This window comes from Meles meles, chromosome 1 (assembly GCF_922984935.1).
Source record: "Meles meles chromosome 1, mMelMel3.1 paternal haplotype, whole genome shotgun sequence".
In the NCBI taxonomy this organism is placed as follows: Eukaryota; Metazoa; Chordata; class Mammalia; order Carnivora; family Mustelidae; genus Meles; species Meles meles.
Window position 1 is genome coordinate 170,005,445 of NC_060066.1, and position 14,544 is coordinate 170,019,988.

At 44.1% G+C, this 14,544-nt stretch overlaps 1 protein-coding gene across 2 annotated transcripts in view; it reads left to right on the top strand.

Annotated features, from left to right (window-relative positions):
* Positions 1–14,544, top strand: part of DAB1 (DAB adaptor protein 1) — a 1,148,653-nt gene that overhangs the window by 337,685 nt on the left and 796,424 nt on the right. For both annotated transcript variants that reach the window (XM_046006944.1, XM_046006943.1), the window contains exon 3: positions 8,025–8,177. The gene's annotated coding sequence lies outside the window, so the exon portion shown is untranslated. The remainder of the gene's footprint in view (positions 1–8,024; positions 8,178–14,544) is intronic.

Genomic DNA, 14,544 nt, shown 5'->3' on the forward strand with positions numbered 1-14,544 from the left:
AGAAAGGGCTTTAATATCTCCAGAGAGGGTTTCTCTAATATCTTCCATGCCTTTTTCGAGCCCGGCTAGAATGTTCAGAATCGTCATTCTGAACTCTTGATCTGACATATTACCCATGTCTGTGTTGATTAGGTCCCTAGCCTTCGGTACTGTCTCTTGTTCTTTTGTTTGTGGTGATTTTTTACGCCTTGTCATTTTGTCCAGATAAGAGGATATGAAGGAGCAAATAAACTACTAAAAGGGTGGCAAAGACCCCAGAAAAATGCGCTGTAACCAAATCAGAAGAGACCCCTAATTGTGGGGGGGAGAAAGGGGATAAAAATAGGTTCTGAAAAAAAAAGACACACAAAAAAAAAGGAAAAAAAGAAAAAATTTAAAAAATAAAACAAATAAAAAATATAAAAAAGAAAGAAAAAAAATATATATATATATTTAGATGAACTAGTCAAAAAACGTTAAAAAAGAAAAGGGTAAAAGTTTTTTAAAAAATTTAGCAGAGGAAGAAAAAAGAAAAAAGAAAAAAAATTGAAAAAAGAAAAAAAAATTGAAGTAGCTGCAAGACTAAAGAATCATGGGGAGAAAGCCATGAGTTCCGTGCTTTGCTTTCTCCTCCTCTGGAATTGCTCTGCTGTCTTAGGAATTGAACCTGCTTTCTCCTTGATAGATGAACTTCGTCCTGGCTGGATATTTTGTTGATCTTCTGGGGGAGGGGCCTGTTGTAGTGACTCTCAAGTGTCTTTGCCCGAGGCGGGATTGCACCGCCCTTACCGGCGGCCGGACTAAGTAATCGGCTTGGGTTCGGCTTGGGTTCGCTTTTGGGAGCTTCTGTTCCCTGAACGCTTTCCGTAGAGTTCCGGAGGACGGGAATGAAAATGGCGGCCTCCCAGTCTCCGGCCCGGAGGAGCCGAGAGCCTGGGGCCCCACTCCTCAGTGCGCCCCCAGAGGACAGCACCCAATCACTCCCGTATCCCCAGCCTCTAGCCGCGCTCCGAGCTCACCCAGCCCGCGACCAGTTCAAGGTAACCCCGAGCTGAGAGTTCAGTCCTCGGCTCTGTCTCTGCAGCCGGCTTCTCTGTTCTAATACCTGCGAGCTCTCCGACTCTCTGACACCCCCGATCCTTCTGTGACCCTGCGGGACCTGGGGCCACGCTGACCCCGCGTGGGCTTCACCCTGGTTTAGCCTCTGGAGCAATGTCCCTCAGTGGAACAGGCTTTTAAAAGTCCTGATTTTGTGCTCCGTTCCTCCGCCGCTTGCCGGGAGCCGGCCCCTCCCCATGCGGTCTATCTTCCCGTCGTTTTAGATTCACTTCTCCGCCAGTCCTACCTTTCAGAAAGTGGTTGATTTTCTGTTTCTAGAGTTGCTGTTCTTCGTCTCTTCGCTCTCCCGTTGGATTTGTAGGTGTTTGCAATGTTTAGATAAGCTATCGAGCTGATCTCCTGCTACCTGATGTAGTGTCAGGCTGCTACTTCTCCACCATCTTGACTCCTCCCCCACCAGGCATGGTTGCATCTAGGTGCTCAATGACTTCATCAGGGTCCATTCTCTCTCTCTCCATCTATGGATTATACCACTAGCTGTTGCTCAAATGTGTCAAAATGTAGCAGTATCCACTCCCGCCAAAGGGAGCTCTCTGCTTGTGGCTAACAAGATAATTTTGGCAGTCTCAGGTGAGATCCTTATAGGTCTTGGAACAGAGGCTCTCTCCCTCAGTCTCCATATATCAGTTCTTGTGGCAAGACTCCTAATTATCCTGCCTGGGTCACCAGCAGACCGCTAAGGCCAGTGGACAGATAAGTCATTGTGATTGACAGTTTCTCCAGAATCCTATAGGATGGGCCAGCTGTAACAAGGATGCTGTGCAGACCACAGCAATAGGTCTACTACAGACTTTCAGGCTCCTTTAAAAAAAAAAAAAAAAAAAAAAAATCCTGAATTCATACTGTGTGCCAGGCACTGTTGTAGAAACCAAAACGCCCAGAACTGAGCATGCAGGGTCTATGCATAAACCACACACTAATATAATGCGATGAGTTGTGACCAAGGGGAATATGCAAAGTGTTCTGAGAGAAATGCTCTTTGACTAGGCGAGCAGTTAATTGTGCCAAAGGAAATCAGGGAATGCTTCACATAGGAGGTGATCTTTGATGGCCTTGGCATGGTGGAGAAGGAGAAAGGAGCATCTGGGGTGGAAGGAACAGAACACGGGAAGGTATAGAGGTACAAATGAGTTTGGGCCGTCAAGAGCTAGGGATATACACCTGGCAACAGAATTGGCTTTCTTTCCTCAGTTTATCCGCACACCCTCTCCCCATTTCCCCTTACCTTCTGTTCCCTCCTTCCCCCAGGAGAGGTATTACCATTGCAAAAGCTGGAGAGATGGTGTATATCCATGGCAGCTCTCCCGGAGACTGCAGCCCTGTAGTCTGGAAAGTCCTCAGGGCAGCACCACCCCCTGCTTTAATTCCCATTTACCCCTCTGTCCCCCACCTAAAGGTCATCCCCTTCTCCTCTCTTCATCTCTTCTTTCTTGGGTTCTGTTTTTCTTGTTGCTTCTACACTTTTCCATCTTCCTATGAAAAGACCATGAACTTTAAAAGAAAAGTTCCATCTTCCTATGAAAAGACCATGAACATTCCTTTAAAAGACCATGAACCAATCAAAGTATTTCTCTGTTTTTGTTTGTTTGTTTCCCAATGCATGGTACACATGGCAATGACCTGGAGAGCTTATACCAGTTTTCCAGTGTGGAGGGCTCCACCCCAGAGACTGTGATTCATGGAATTGGGTGGTGCCTGAACTTAAGGAAGTTGTCAATCTCCCCCCACGTGACTCTAATATGCAGTTTGAGAACCCCTTCTACATTCTGTGCACAGAGTGCGTCATGTACTCACTGGGGCCTTGGAACCTTCTCGGGGAAGCCTGTTCAAGGTTCCCCTGCCTGAAGGTCCTGTGGCAGCAGAGGGCTAGTCCCTTGATGGTCACCAAGACTTTGCTGTGGTCAGATTTAATGAGATAGTCTCAGACTTGTTACACTGTTGTCTTGTTCATGAAAATTATGTTTTAGCCCTCTGGACATCTAATTTTGCAAATCAGTGTCAAGTATAGAAAAGATTCTGTCATTTGAGAGCAACACATTCAGTAATTTTAAAGGTCAGAGACCAAATGTGGAAATTAGCTTTCAGCTATAGAAATACATTGACTTACACACAACAGAAAACATGATCTTATGGCATACTGGCTATTGATGCGTATATAAATTAGTCCATTAGATGTACTGATACTGATACCTCAAGTGCTTATAATCATAGCCCTCATTTATGGAATGTCTACTTTATGTCAGCCACTAACTATACTGCAAGGTAGTTTACCTCCAATCCTCATGATAATGCTGCAAGTAGAAGCCTCAGGTTCATAAAAGGGAATGTACCTGGGGTAATCCAGTCACAGTGCTAGAGCTAGGATCCCACGCCAGGCCATCTGAGCAAATCTTTCATCTCTAAGGGTGCCTGGGTGGCTCAGTCAGTTAAACCTCTGCCCTCAGCTCAGGTCATGATCTCAGGGTCTTGGGATGGAGTCCTGCTTCTGGTTCCCTGCTCGGCAGGGAGTCTGCTTCTCCTTCTCCCTCTGCTGCTCTATCCCCTGCCCCTACTCTTGCTTTCTTTCTCCCTCCCTTCCCCTTAAATACATGAATAACATGTTAAAAACAAAAATGCTCCCATCTCTATAGCACAAAGTCCTCATCAATGACAACATTGTGCAAGCAGGGAGCATGCTGTCATGTGATGGGTGCCCAGGGGCAGGGCTCTCCCTGGGTAGGAGAATCTGTCCCCGGAAGCCTTGCACACCGAGCATTCATTTCTCTTTACAGAGTGTTGTTGATTTGACAAGTGAAATATGATGATGGCTCATGTTAATTTGTTGTTGTTTTCTCAGGTGTTGGTTCTGATCAATTTCTTCATTTTGGATTATCTGATTTGAGTGCATTGTATTGGGAATAATTCAAAAGACAAGGATGGGTTGGTTTGTCTCTTTGAACTTTTAATCTGGGGAAGGGGAAAAGAATCCTAAGTTTTTGAGCTCTGGTTTTAGAGTTTATGTATCAGTCATTGAGGTAGAGAAGAACAAATTCCCAGTCACCCTCACCAGAAGATTACAAAGCATGTTTTGTTTCTTTTTTTCAGTTGGTCAAAAATTCTGTCTGCTGTTTTGCATCTGGGAGCAAAACTGAACTCACTGGCAAAATGTCTGTTTTGATAAATCGAGAACAAAAAGACCAAAACTAATGACTTCCACAATGGAAGGTACCGTGGGAAATATAATATAGAGTAGTGGAATCGGGGACTTGTTTACTCTGATTCTGTGTATCCATCTGATGGGGAGTATAAATAGTTTTCTTTACACAAAGGGACCCAGGGAATAGTGAATCAGAGAATAATTGACTTGTCTTGGTATGTTTGTGAATGTACATTTTTATCTGATGGCAAATAGGCCGTTGGCCTTTGAGTCAGTCACCCACCATAGAATTGCCTAACCTCCTATGCACCGAGATTGAGTGCCCATCCCCCCTCCAACAAAACATTTCAAATTAGCATTAATCAGCCAATGTTGCATTTGAGGCCCTATGTGAAAGCCACCTACTGCAGCTGAATGCCATTCAGCAGGCAAGAAGTGATTTGCAATATAATTTAAATTAAGAGTTGGTTTCCTTTCTCATTTAGAACACACCAGTATGGAAAACTGGTTGTCAGACATGCTGGCGATGTGCATCCACTTGGCTATTCACTCAGAAAATGAAGTTTCCTGAGACACCGCCGCATCTAATTTATTTTTTATTTTTTCCCCTGTGAAGTTGACTTCAGCTTTTTAAATACAATGGCTACCCAAACCACAGAAAAACGAACACCATTAATTTTAATGCTCATAATGTGATGGAAGGAGATTATATTCAGTTGGGGTTTTTTTTTCCCCCTTTAACAGAATGTTTATTTGCCCCTCTCCTTACAAGTTAATTATTATTTTCCTCCCATAATATTCTGTTTATATCTGAGCAGCCTAACAGCGTGTGTGTTAATGTCTTCAGTTCATGAATTGCTGGTGAGTCTATCATTTTGCAGTGTCTGTCCCTAAAACATCAATAGCCTGGCAGTGTGCTGAGTGAATATGTGGCTGATAGGAAGGCAGTGGGTTCCTTACAGAACCCTCTCATCTATTTTTATAAAACATTTAGTTTTAGTCGAGTTTCTTTTTTATGCATTGATGGGGATATTGAATGACTTTTCAGTGAATTATGTAGTAGTAAGTTAAGAATTGGTAACTTTTCCTCTTACCATTCAGGTATTTATTTTTAATTCATCTTTTAAATCACTTGATGGGCACTGAGAGCTTACCCTGCTTGTGCAAATAGTGTGCTAAGTGGTAGGGATTAAAAATAATGAAGATAAAGTCCCCATCTTCCTAGACCTCTGAGTTCTCAGCAGGAGTCTCCAGGCCTTAAAATGAGGGGTATAAGCGAATTGGGTCTAAGGTAATAGAGAGTGTGAAGGAGGGAGCTTTCCCTGGACAGGGGGCCTTCCAGGGAGACTTTGCAGAACAGGACATGCTAGTCCTGGCTCCTGCAGAGCTAGGTATTGAGTTCTTCAAGTTGGCAGTGGGATAGTGAGTGTGGATGGGAAGAGGCAGTACAAGCAGAGGGAGTAGTGAATACAAAGTGGGGAAGCAAGCCTTTGGAACCTACTATATGCTATTTAAATGAGAATAATAGAAGCTGGCATTCAGGTGCTCACCATTTGCCACGCACTGTTCCAAATGGTTAGCTCTGCAAACGAAAGTAAGCCTTGAAGTTGGTATTATCCCCATCCCCTTTTAGAAATTACAATTTGGAGAGAATTGGTAACTCCATCAGGACCAAGCCTGGAACACAGGTGTTTTCCCTCCAAAGCCTACAAGTTCAAATATTATGCTTGTCCTCTCTTTGCCCTTTAGAGACCTCAGTCCCTCTGTGTAGACCAGACGTGCTAATAATGACTGGCATTCAGGACTGTGTCTAAGTGGGGATGGTCATGGTCCCTTTCGCATGTGAAGAGGATTAAGTGAGATATGAAATATATGAAATGCTTAGAACAGTGTCTGGTCCATACTAAACATTTGTTAACTGTTGGTATTATGATGCTTAGTGTCTTAGACATAATTCCCAATAATACTTGGGAATCCCAAGAGTACTTAGAAATTCAAACCCCTTAGGGATAGTGTACTGCAGAAGACGTTGGTCAAGAAAGATTTCATGGAGTTGGTGGCATTTGATATAGATCTGTCTGGCTTAATGGTAGAATTCCTACAGGTAGGACCTGGGGACAAGGTGAGTATTTTAGCAAGAGAGAATAGAACACAGAAATGCAAGCAGACTGGAAAATTCCACCATATTTGAGAAAAGTAAACTAATTTGATGAAACCAGAAGGCCTGCAAAGAGAAGCAGGGAAAGTAAGATTTAACAGATAGGTACAAGTTATCTACAAATAATGATATCTGTTGAGTGTTTCGCATTAGGTTTGTTTGTTTGTTTGTTTTGTATTATTTAGTCACCATAAAAATTTTCCTAGGGTCATAGGCTCATTTTTTTTCCATTTGAAGAATATTGAGGTTCAGAGAAGTCCTGTGTCTTGTATAAGGTTATCCAGCTGACCAGTGTCATAACTTGGACTAGAACCCAAGACTGTGTTCCTTAAAGTACCATGCTTTTTGGACCTTTAAATTTTGCAGCTTTGACCTTTTCTAATACATGATGAATATTTATGGAATGGTGTTTTTCTAGTGAGAGAGCTAGGAAAGAAAAGTGAGAAAAAGTCAACCTGTTCTGCGTAGAGGTCTGCAGATCCACACTTAAAGCCCAACATTTTTCCAGTTATAGCCCATGTCTAACTCCATTAAGACAGAAAAAAACTGGCATCTCAGTCCCCATGCCCATATGCACTTGCGTGTTCCTGATATAACACATACCCTAGGTTAAATCCCACCTCTGGAATAAGAGCTAGTGGTTAAGAGTTAGGGCCTTGGGGCACCTGGGTGGCTCAGTGGGTTAGGCTGCTGCCTTCGGATCAGGTCATGATCTCAGGGTCCTGGGATCAAGTCCCGCATCAGGATCTCCGCTCAGCGGCGAGCCTGCTTCCCTCTCTCTCTCTCTCTGCCTGTCTCTCTGCCTGTTTGTGATCTCTCTCTGTCAAATAAATAAATAAAATCTTAAAAAAAAAAAAAAAGAGTTAGGGCCTTGAAGTGGGTGCCAACCCAGAACCTCCGCTCCGCCCTGCATAGCTGTGGTCACCAACAAGTTTCTTGAGTTCTCTGTGTTTTTGTTTCCGTCTATGTTTAGTGGCAATAATAATAGTACCTATATCAGTGGGTTGCTGCTGGGGATAATGGATTAATATATATAAAGACTAAAAACTGTACTTAAAGCGCTATGCTCACTCGTTAATATTAGCATCATTATTAGGCCTTATATCTCACTTCTCTTTAGATAAAGAACCAAGACAGGCTCTGTTGGTGAGGACAAGGGAAAGGTGTTTCTTCATATACTGCTAAAGAGACTGTAAAATTCTACAGCCTTCGTGGATGGTAATTTGACAATATCGATCAAAATTAAAAATGTTTTCTTTACCCAATGTTTCCATTCCTGGCATTTGTCCTACAGATAGATTCATGCCATCTGTACCTTTTGAATTTTAGCCTGTGTATGGATAACTCAGCCCAGATTTTAAAGTGCAGACTGATGAATGTTATTCTCTGTACCTTCCACGTAGTCTGGCACAACGTTAGGCACAGAGATGCCGAAAATTCCGTTTTGTTGATTGGCTCGGTCCCTTGGAGTCTCCGTGCCCCAGGCCTACCTCCCTGCACCACATGCACTAGAATGACGCTTCCTGCTGACCTGCTCACTCCAAACCCCACTGTGAGGACTCACTTTGTGTTGCATCCCCCTTTCTCCTTCCTTGGTTTGCTTTCAAGTGACAGAGACTTCTTTCCCTGCAGCGATGTCCTCGGCTTTTCTCGATGACGATTCCTGACTCGCGGCCCTGGCAGTCTTGGGGAAACACTGTCCTGTTTCTTCAGTCCAGACCCCGGAGCCTCCTTTCTCTCAGCGTCACCCCCACCCAGTGGACCGAACCCCTGTCTCAGACACATGTGAGTACAATGCTGGATTCTTTGATGAAAATACTTGAAATCATCTCCTCCTCACACGGCATCCTCTCCTCGGGAGCGTGTTTTTGTTTCTCTCAAACGCTATTCCAATTCTCCCCCTTCCTGGAACCCGCTGCCTGCCCACAGTTCACACTCGCACGTTCATTATTCGTTGAATCACGGACTCGCCCAAGGAGGTGGTTGCCAGTAGAATCTGGGAACTGAAAGGCACAGGGCTTTGTTCTCCTCCCGTGTGGTTCCATTCAGGGCTACTTGTCTCTAACTCAGAATGGAGACTAAATGGATTAGAATAAAACTAATTTAAGGGGAAAAAAAGAAATGTTCACAGACACAGAAATAGAGATTCCTGCTATCTTGGCTGCCTAAGATCTGCAGGCCTCACCAGGGAATTTAAAAAGTAATGTTTCTTATCAAAAGTGACAGAAATATGCTGCTTTCTGCATCAGTAGATATGAAGATTAAAGGGTCTGACCGTATTAAACAATTTTGCACAGCACCAGGCACTCTGGGCGCTGCTCTCTCTGCCTTATTACCCTTCATCTTGTGGCTATTTCAGGCCCAATTTAAGAATACAATGCAGTCTGGCCTTGCAAATTGACATCCTTTAATTTAAACTGTCTTGTGGGAGAATTAAGAAATTATGGAACAATTATTTGCCCTCAGTTGAAAGCTGGATGGCATCCCGAGATCCTTGTACATTAACCATTTGAATTGATTAAGTCACATAATTGAATTACACTTTTGCCCCCGTAATATCTTGTGGCGAATATGTTGGCATCGTGTGTTGGGAAAATGCTCTCATAAAAACAGTAGGGGTTGGCGTTGGACGTTGACTTGGGTGTCAAAGAAAACTACTAAGCAGAGTGGGTGGACACTTTGAGATTTTTGTGTGGGAGGTTGATTAGCAGAGCAAGCCATTCCATCTGGAGTTTAAATGGGAGGTCATAGGTCACGACTGTATGTATGATATGGGGGAAGTACGCATGCCCGGTCTCCCTTGGCATTATCCTTCAGCATTCAGCTTAGAGTCTATTACTCATCCTCGAAGCTTTTTTTTTTTTTTAATCACACCCCCCCCTTCCCTCCTCCCCCCACCCCCCGCCACCATGAACAAAAATGCTGGGTTTGGTGTACCTTCTTTTTTGCTGTGCACTTTTCCATATATGCTTCAATCATGGCAGCTCCCACAATGGTGACAAGTCTCCTTTACCAGCAAAGTGGCTACCATGTCCCCACTCACCTAGCATGGAATAGTGCTCATTAAGGATTTGTGGAATCAGGTGTTATTTGGAAGTTTCAGTGGTTTCATCCCTAAACTCAGTTTTCTGTTGTAGAATGAGAACCAGAAGGAGGTGAAGCCTGTTCGTAATTTTTGAAACGATGTTCTCGAGTAGGGCTTTTCATACCACTCATGTCATTAGGCCATTTCATGGAGGATTTATTAAACACCAACTGTATCCGTTTAACAAATGCTTATTAGATACCTGTTATATACAAAAGCTAGGGTGAGTCCTAAGGGAAAAAAGTCACCCAAAACCAAAGACCAAAATATTTCCTATTCTTTAGAAAAGCCCAAAATCCAGGTGGGATTGGAGAGGTCAGTGCAGGAAATAGCCCTGGTGACCAAAAGAGCTAGCAGGAGGCTACCAAAGCGTCCAGGACTCATGAAGACATGATGGTACATTCCACTTGATTCCTTTCTGAAGTTTGTACTGCCCTTGGACTGTCCCACTCCACTACCTCCCTGCCCCAGGCACATTGGATGTGTGTGTATTTTAGAACACAGCAGAGAAGAGAACTCTGAGACTAAGGTCCTGTGGTCGGGCTGGATTGTGCCTTTCATTTGAAAAATGCTCTAGGAGATTTTAAAGCACTCTTCTCCCTGCCTCGCCCCCCCCCCCCCGCCCCCCACAACCCAGCTCCCAGCCTCCCACTACACCATGCAGCCCTCTGGGTCTTTGTATTCTTTGTCTATTCTGCGTGGCTCGAGGATCTCGCTCTCTTTTTCAAAGCTCTTTACGTTTTCTTTACCTTTATCAAAGAACACTCTTGGAGCTTTAAAACCCAACTACAGCCCTCCTCCTGAATATTTCTGTGTGGAAGGGATTAATCAAGTCTGTCAAACGTTGAGCTGTAAAACCTTTAATATTTCTAAAAGGTTTAAAGCCAGCGTATTTATCACATGCATCGTGGAGAATAATCTTTTTATTAAAAAAAATTAAATGCTCATGGTAAAATATCGTGGTGGCGAGCGCTGTGGGAGTAAGGCTCATGCACGGGGCCCAACTGTGATGCTGGAATAGAGATTCTGCTGGGATCTTCTTGTGACATCACTCCCCGAGAGGACGCCCATCATCTACCACACATCCTATTAGTATGAATGTTTTATAGTGTGGAATTCTAAAATCTTGGTGCTCAAAGAGAAAGGAAAGTAGGAGAAAGGAATTGATTTTTGTTGAGCAGCCGCTTTGTGTCAGGTATTGGGTCTGCAAGATTTAAGGGGGTTGCCATATTTTAATTTTTATAATTTTTTAAAAGTTTTATTTATTTGAGAGAGAGAGAGAGAGTGTGTGTGTGTGTGTGTGTGTGAACGGGCATGAGCTGAAGACAGGCACAGGAAGAGAAGCTGAAGCAGACCCCCAGCTGAGCCTGGACCCCCCCCCCCCCCCCCCCCAGTTACAGGGCTCCATCCCATGACCCAGAGATCATGACCTGAGCTGAAACCGAGAGCCCGATGCTCAACCGGCTGAGCCACCCAGGCACCCCTTCCTAAGAAATTTTTATAGCAGGCCCTATTACAGCTGATTTATAGACAGGGAAGCCAAGATTCAGAAAGTAAAGCAAATTTCTCAAGATCACATAAATACTCAGTTGCAAATCGGAGAATTGACCATAAGCCTGTCTAATTCATTCATTTTATTTTAGTGGCAAATGCCAGGCACGTGCTTAACACAGGGTAGGTGGCCAACACAGGATTGCCAGAGTTGTTGGGACTGTTAGTGCGAAGGTTCGTGGGGATTGTTAATGAGAGCTCTTTCCCCCCTATAGTTAGAGAGGCAGTGGAGATTGTTAGACATGATCCTGAGAACCTGAGATGTAGGTTTTACGATGTTTAATCCAGCAGTGGTAGAGTGTCCCTTAGAGAGGGACTCACTTAGCTTTTTATTAATATGACTGGTACAAACACTGTATTTCATTACTTATTTATAAATACTTTCACATGACTCTCCAGTCTTGTGAAGTAATATCGTCCCTACCGCCATTTTACAGATGGCCCAAAGACAGGCCAAGCCCTCCTGCCCAGGTCACTCAGCTAGAAGCCGCTGAGTCATGTTCAGACGCCTCTTCTGGTGCCAGAGTCGCAATCTTTCCAATACTATAATATTTTTTAAACCATTTGATTATTCCTAAGAATTTTTTAAAGAATAGAGTTTTGAAGCTGGAGAAGACCCATAGAGGCCCATCAGTCTGGCTTTCCAGATTGAACAACTGAGGCCCTGACACAGAAGGGAATGGCGTAGAAGCCCCATGCTCCGGGATAACACAGAGGAAGGAGGGATTCGTCAGCTGGGGAAGGAGTCCTAGGGCCCCTGAGAAGGCTGCAGTGGGGTGGTGACCTGATGACGTCCTGAGGCGATAAGAAAGGAGGCCCTGGAAGAAAATTCCGCAAGTGATACCAACACGGAAGAAAGGCAAGGTCCTGTGGCAAAATGACAACATAGTGGCCCCGTGGGCGGAGGCCCTTCAAGGAAGCTGCAGTTTGTTGTTTCAATATAATTAGTTGTGTAATTGCATCCTCAGCCTGCCATCCCCGCACTGCACGCGCGTGTAATTAAACCCCGCCGGCCAGGCCGTGTCTTCCACACGCATCTACCTCGTGCTCCCGTTTTGCAGCAGAGCAAGCAACCAAAAGGGAAGGCCCTGAGGTTGGGGCGAAGGACAGTTTCAAACTCCCCTCTCCTAAGAACACACCTCTCTGCGTTCACCGCATGTATGGGGAGGAAGTCAAAGATAAAACGGTTTAGGAGGAAGAACAGTTTTCTGCTCCCAGGTTGCCTCGAAGGTAGCAGGCCTGTTTCTGGAGCTCTTGGGGGTCGGGGAGATGTTTCCCTGGTTTACATTTAGCAAACTGTAATTAGCGTCGGCAGAAGGCAAACAACTGTGCGGAAGCACCGTTTCCTCCACACAGCAGCCCTGTTCTGAAGGACGGGCCCCAGCCCCGGGTTTTCTTTCATGGGGAGGCAGGTACAGACGCTTTAGGTAACTAAAAAGTGCTTATTTGGGGGGTAGAGGGCAGAGGCCAGTGGATGGTCTATGTCAGATGGCAAAGTGGGCCTCGCTTAAGCTTCTGCCAGTTAAAATCATGGGGCTTTCATCTGGTTTTGTTTCCTCTGTAAATGCGCATGAACCTGTACCCAGGTAAGCCCCGCTCTGTGCCCAATGCTAGATTGGGTGCTGTGAGCCACAGAGGACTCCTGCCCCTGTGTTAGCTGTGCTGATCAAAGGCAGATTCACAGCGGGCTACACAAAGAACCAGCTGAGGCTTTTTGGTATGGGAACCTTTGAGTAAATCAGACACTGTTAGTTAGAATAAGCAATGCTATAGCTGCCTTAACCAACTACCCTTCCCAACCTCATTCTCAACACGAAGTGTATTGCTGCGCTTAACACAGTCATTCAGGGACACGGATATTTTTCTGTCGCCTGTATGCTCTCATCATCTTCAACACGTGGCCTCTAAGGTCTTTGCAGGAGGGGATAAGGGAGGAAAATCATACTTGGGAGGTTTTGAGGGGCGTTTTTTTGGAAGTGGTATATGCCACTTCCACCCACATTCTGCTGGCCAGAATTCAGTCGTACACAGCCCCATGTAATAGGAAGGGGGCTGAGAAATGTAGCTTAGCCCTGTGCCAAGGATAAAAATGAAATCGCTTAGATCAACACATAGTCTTGTCTTGACATGTTCCCTTAAACTCAGTCCCTATTCAGATAAACGCAAGATCATCTAAAAGACTGTTCTTCATGGGCACTTGAGGAGAACTTTCCAGGCCAGATGATGTTCCAGAGCAGGATGGAAAGTGCTGGTGAGAATCTAATTAACATAAATTATCTGGAAGAACCTGAAATAACCTCCTAACTCTTGACCCCAGAATTCCTCTTCTAGTATTTTATCCTAAAAACAGAGATTACAAGGATTTGTGAACAAATAAGTTTGCTTCCACAGGACTTGGAATTTTGAAAAAGTACAAATCTGAATTTCCAAAGATAACAGTGTTTCCCTGTTTTTCACATTCAAATAATGTAATCATTAAATAGAACATATTTCTAGTCCAAAGTTTAATGTTTTTAATGGCATATGGACATGAAGGTAGGTTTCAGAACTTTATGTGCAGCAGGATTCCAATTTTGTTGCAAACACAATATAGATACCTAAAAAAGACAAAACACAGTGCATTAAGATAGGAGTGGATTTCTCTGTATAGTAGGATAAGGAGGAATTTTATTTCTCCCTATATTTTGTTCTTCTAAGTCAGATATTATGATATGCATAGTCTCTGTAAATATAAAACCTTTTTTTTTTTTTTTTTTTACTGAATTACAAAGAGGAATAGCTTTGGACTAGGACTGACTCAGATTGGGGAGAATTATCCCAAGTATTCCAGGAGGGAACAGGCGAAGAGTATGTGCAAGCCATGTCCTAGAATTGTCAAGTGCAGAGGGGGCACGGTGGGCTGGAGACCAGAAGATATCGTCCAGGAGGTTTGCGAATTCAAATTAAGGGACCCACAACATTTTCCTCAATGGGGCTAGAGAGCACAAGTATCAGCTGTAACTGGTTTTCAAAACTGGAAAGTGGGGGGCACCTTGGTGGCTCAGTGGGTTAAAGCCTCTGCCTTTGGCTCAGGTCATGATTCCAGGGTCCTGGGATCGAGCCCCACATCGGGCTCTCTGCTCGGCAGGGAACCTGCTTTCCCCTCTCTCTCTGCCTGTCTCTCCACCTACTTGTGATCTCTGTCTGTCAAATAAATAAAATCTAAAAAAAAATTATTAAAAAAACTGGAAAATGGAATTGATTTTTAAAAGTTCAGGAATAGGGCCATGTTTTCAAATGCTGGCTCTGCTGCTTACAAACCGTGCGGCTTTTGGCATATGCCTTAACCATTCTGAACCTCACTTCGAAAAGGGACAAAAGATCACCTTATTTGTAATATTGCTGTGACATTAAATACCATATTTTCAAATATTTGACATATTTGAAGTAGTTGACCAGGGCTCAAAATGTAAAGGGCTTCAACAGGTGGACCTAGGAACACACTCTTTGAATAACCAGAAAACAAGGTACGGGTGG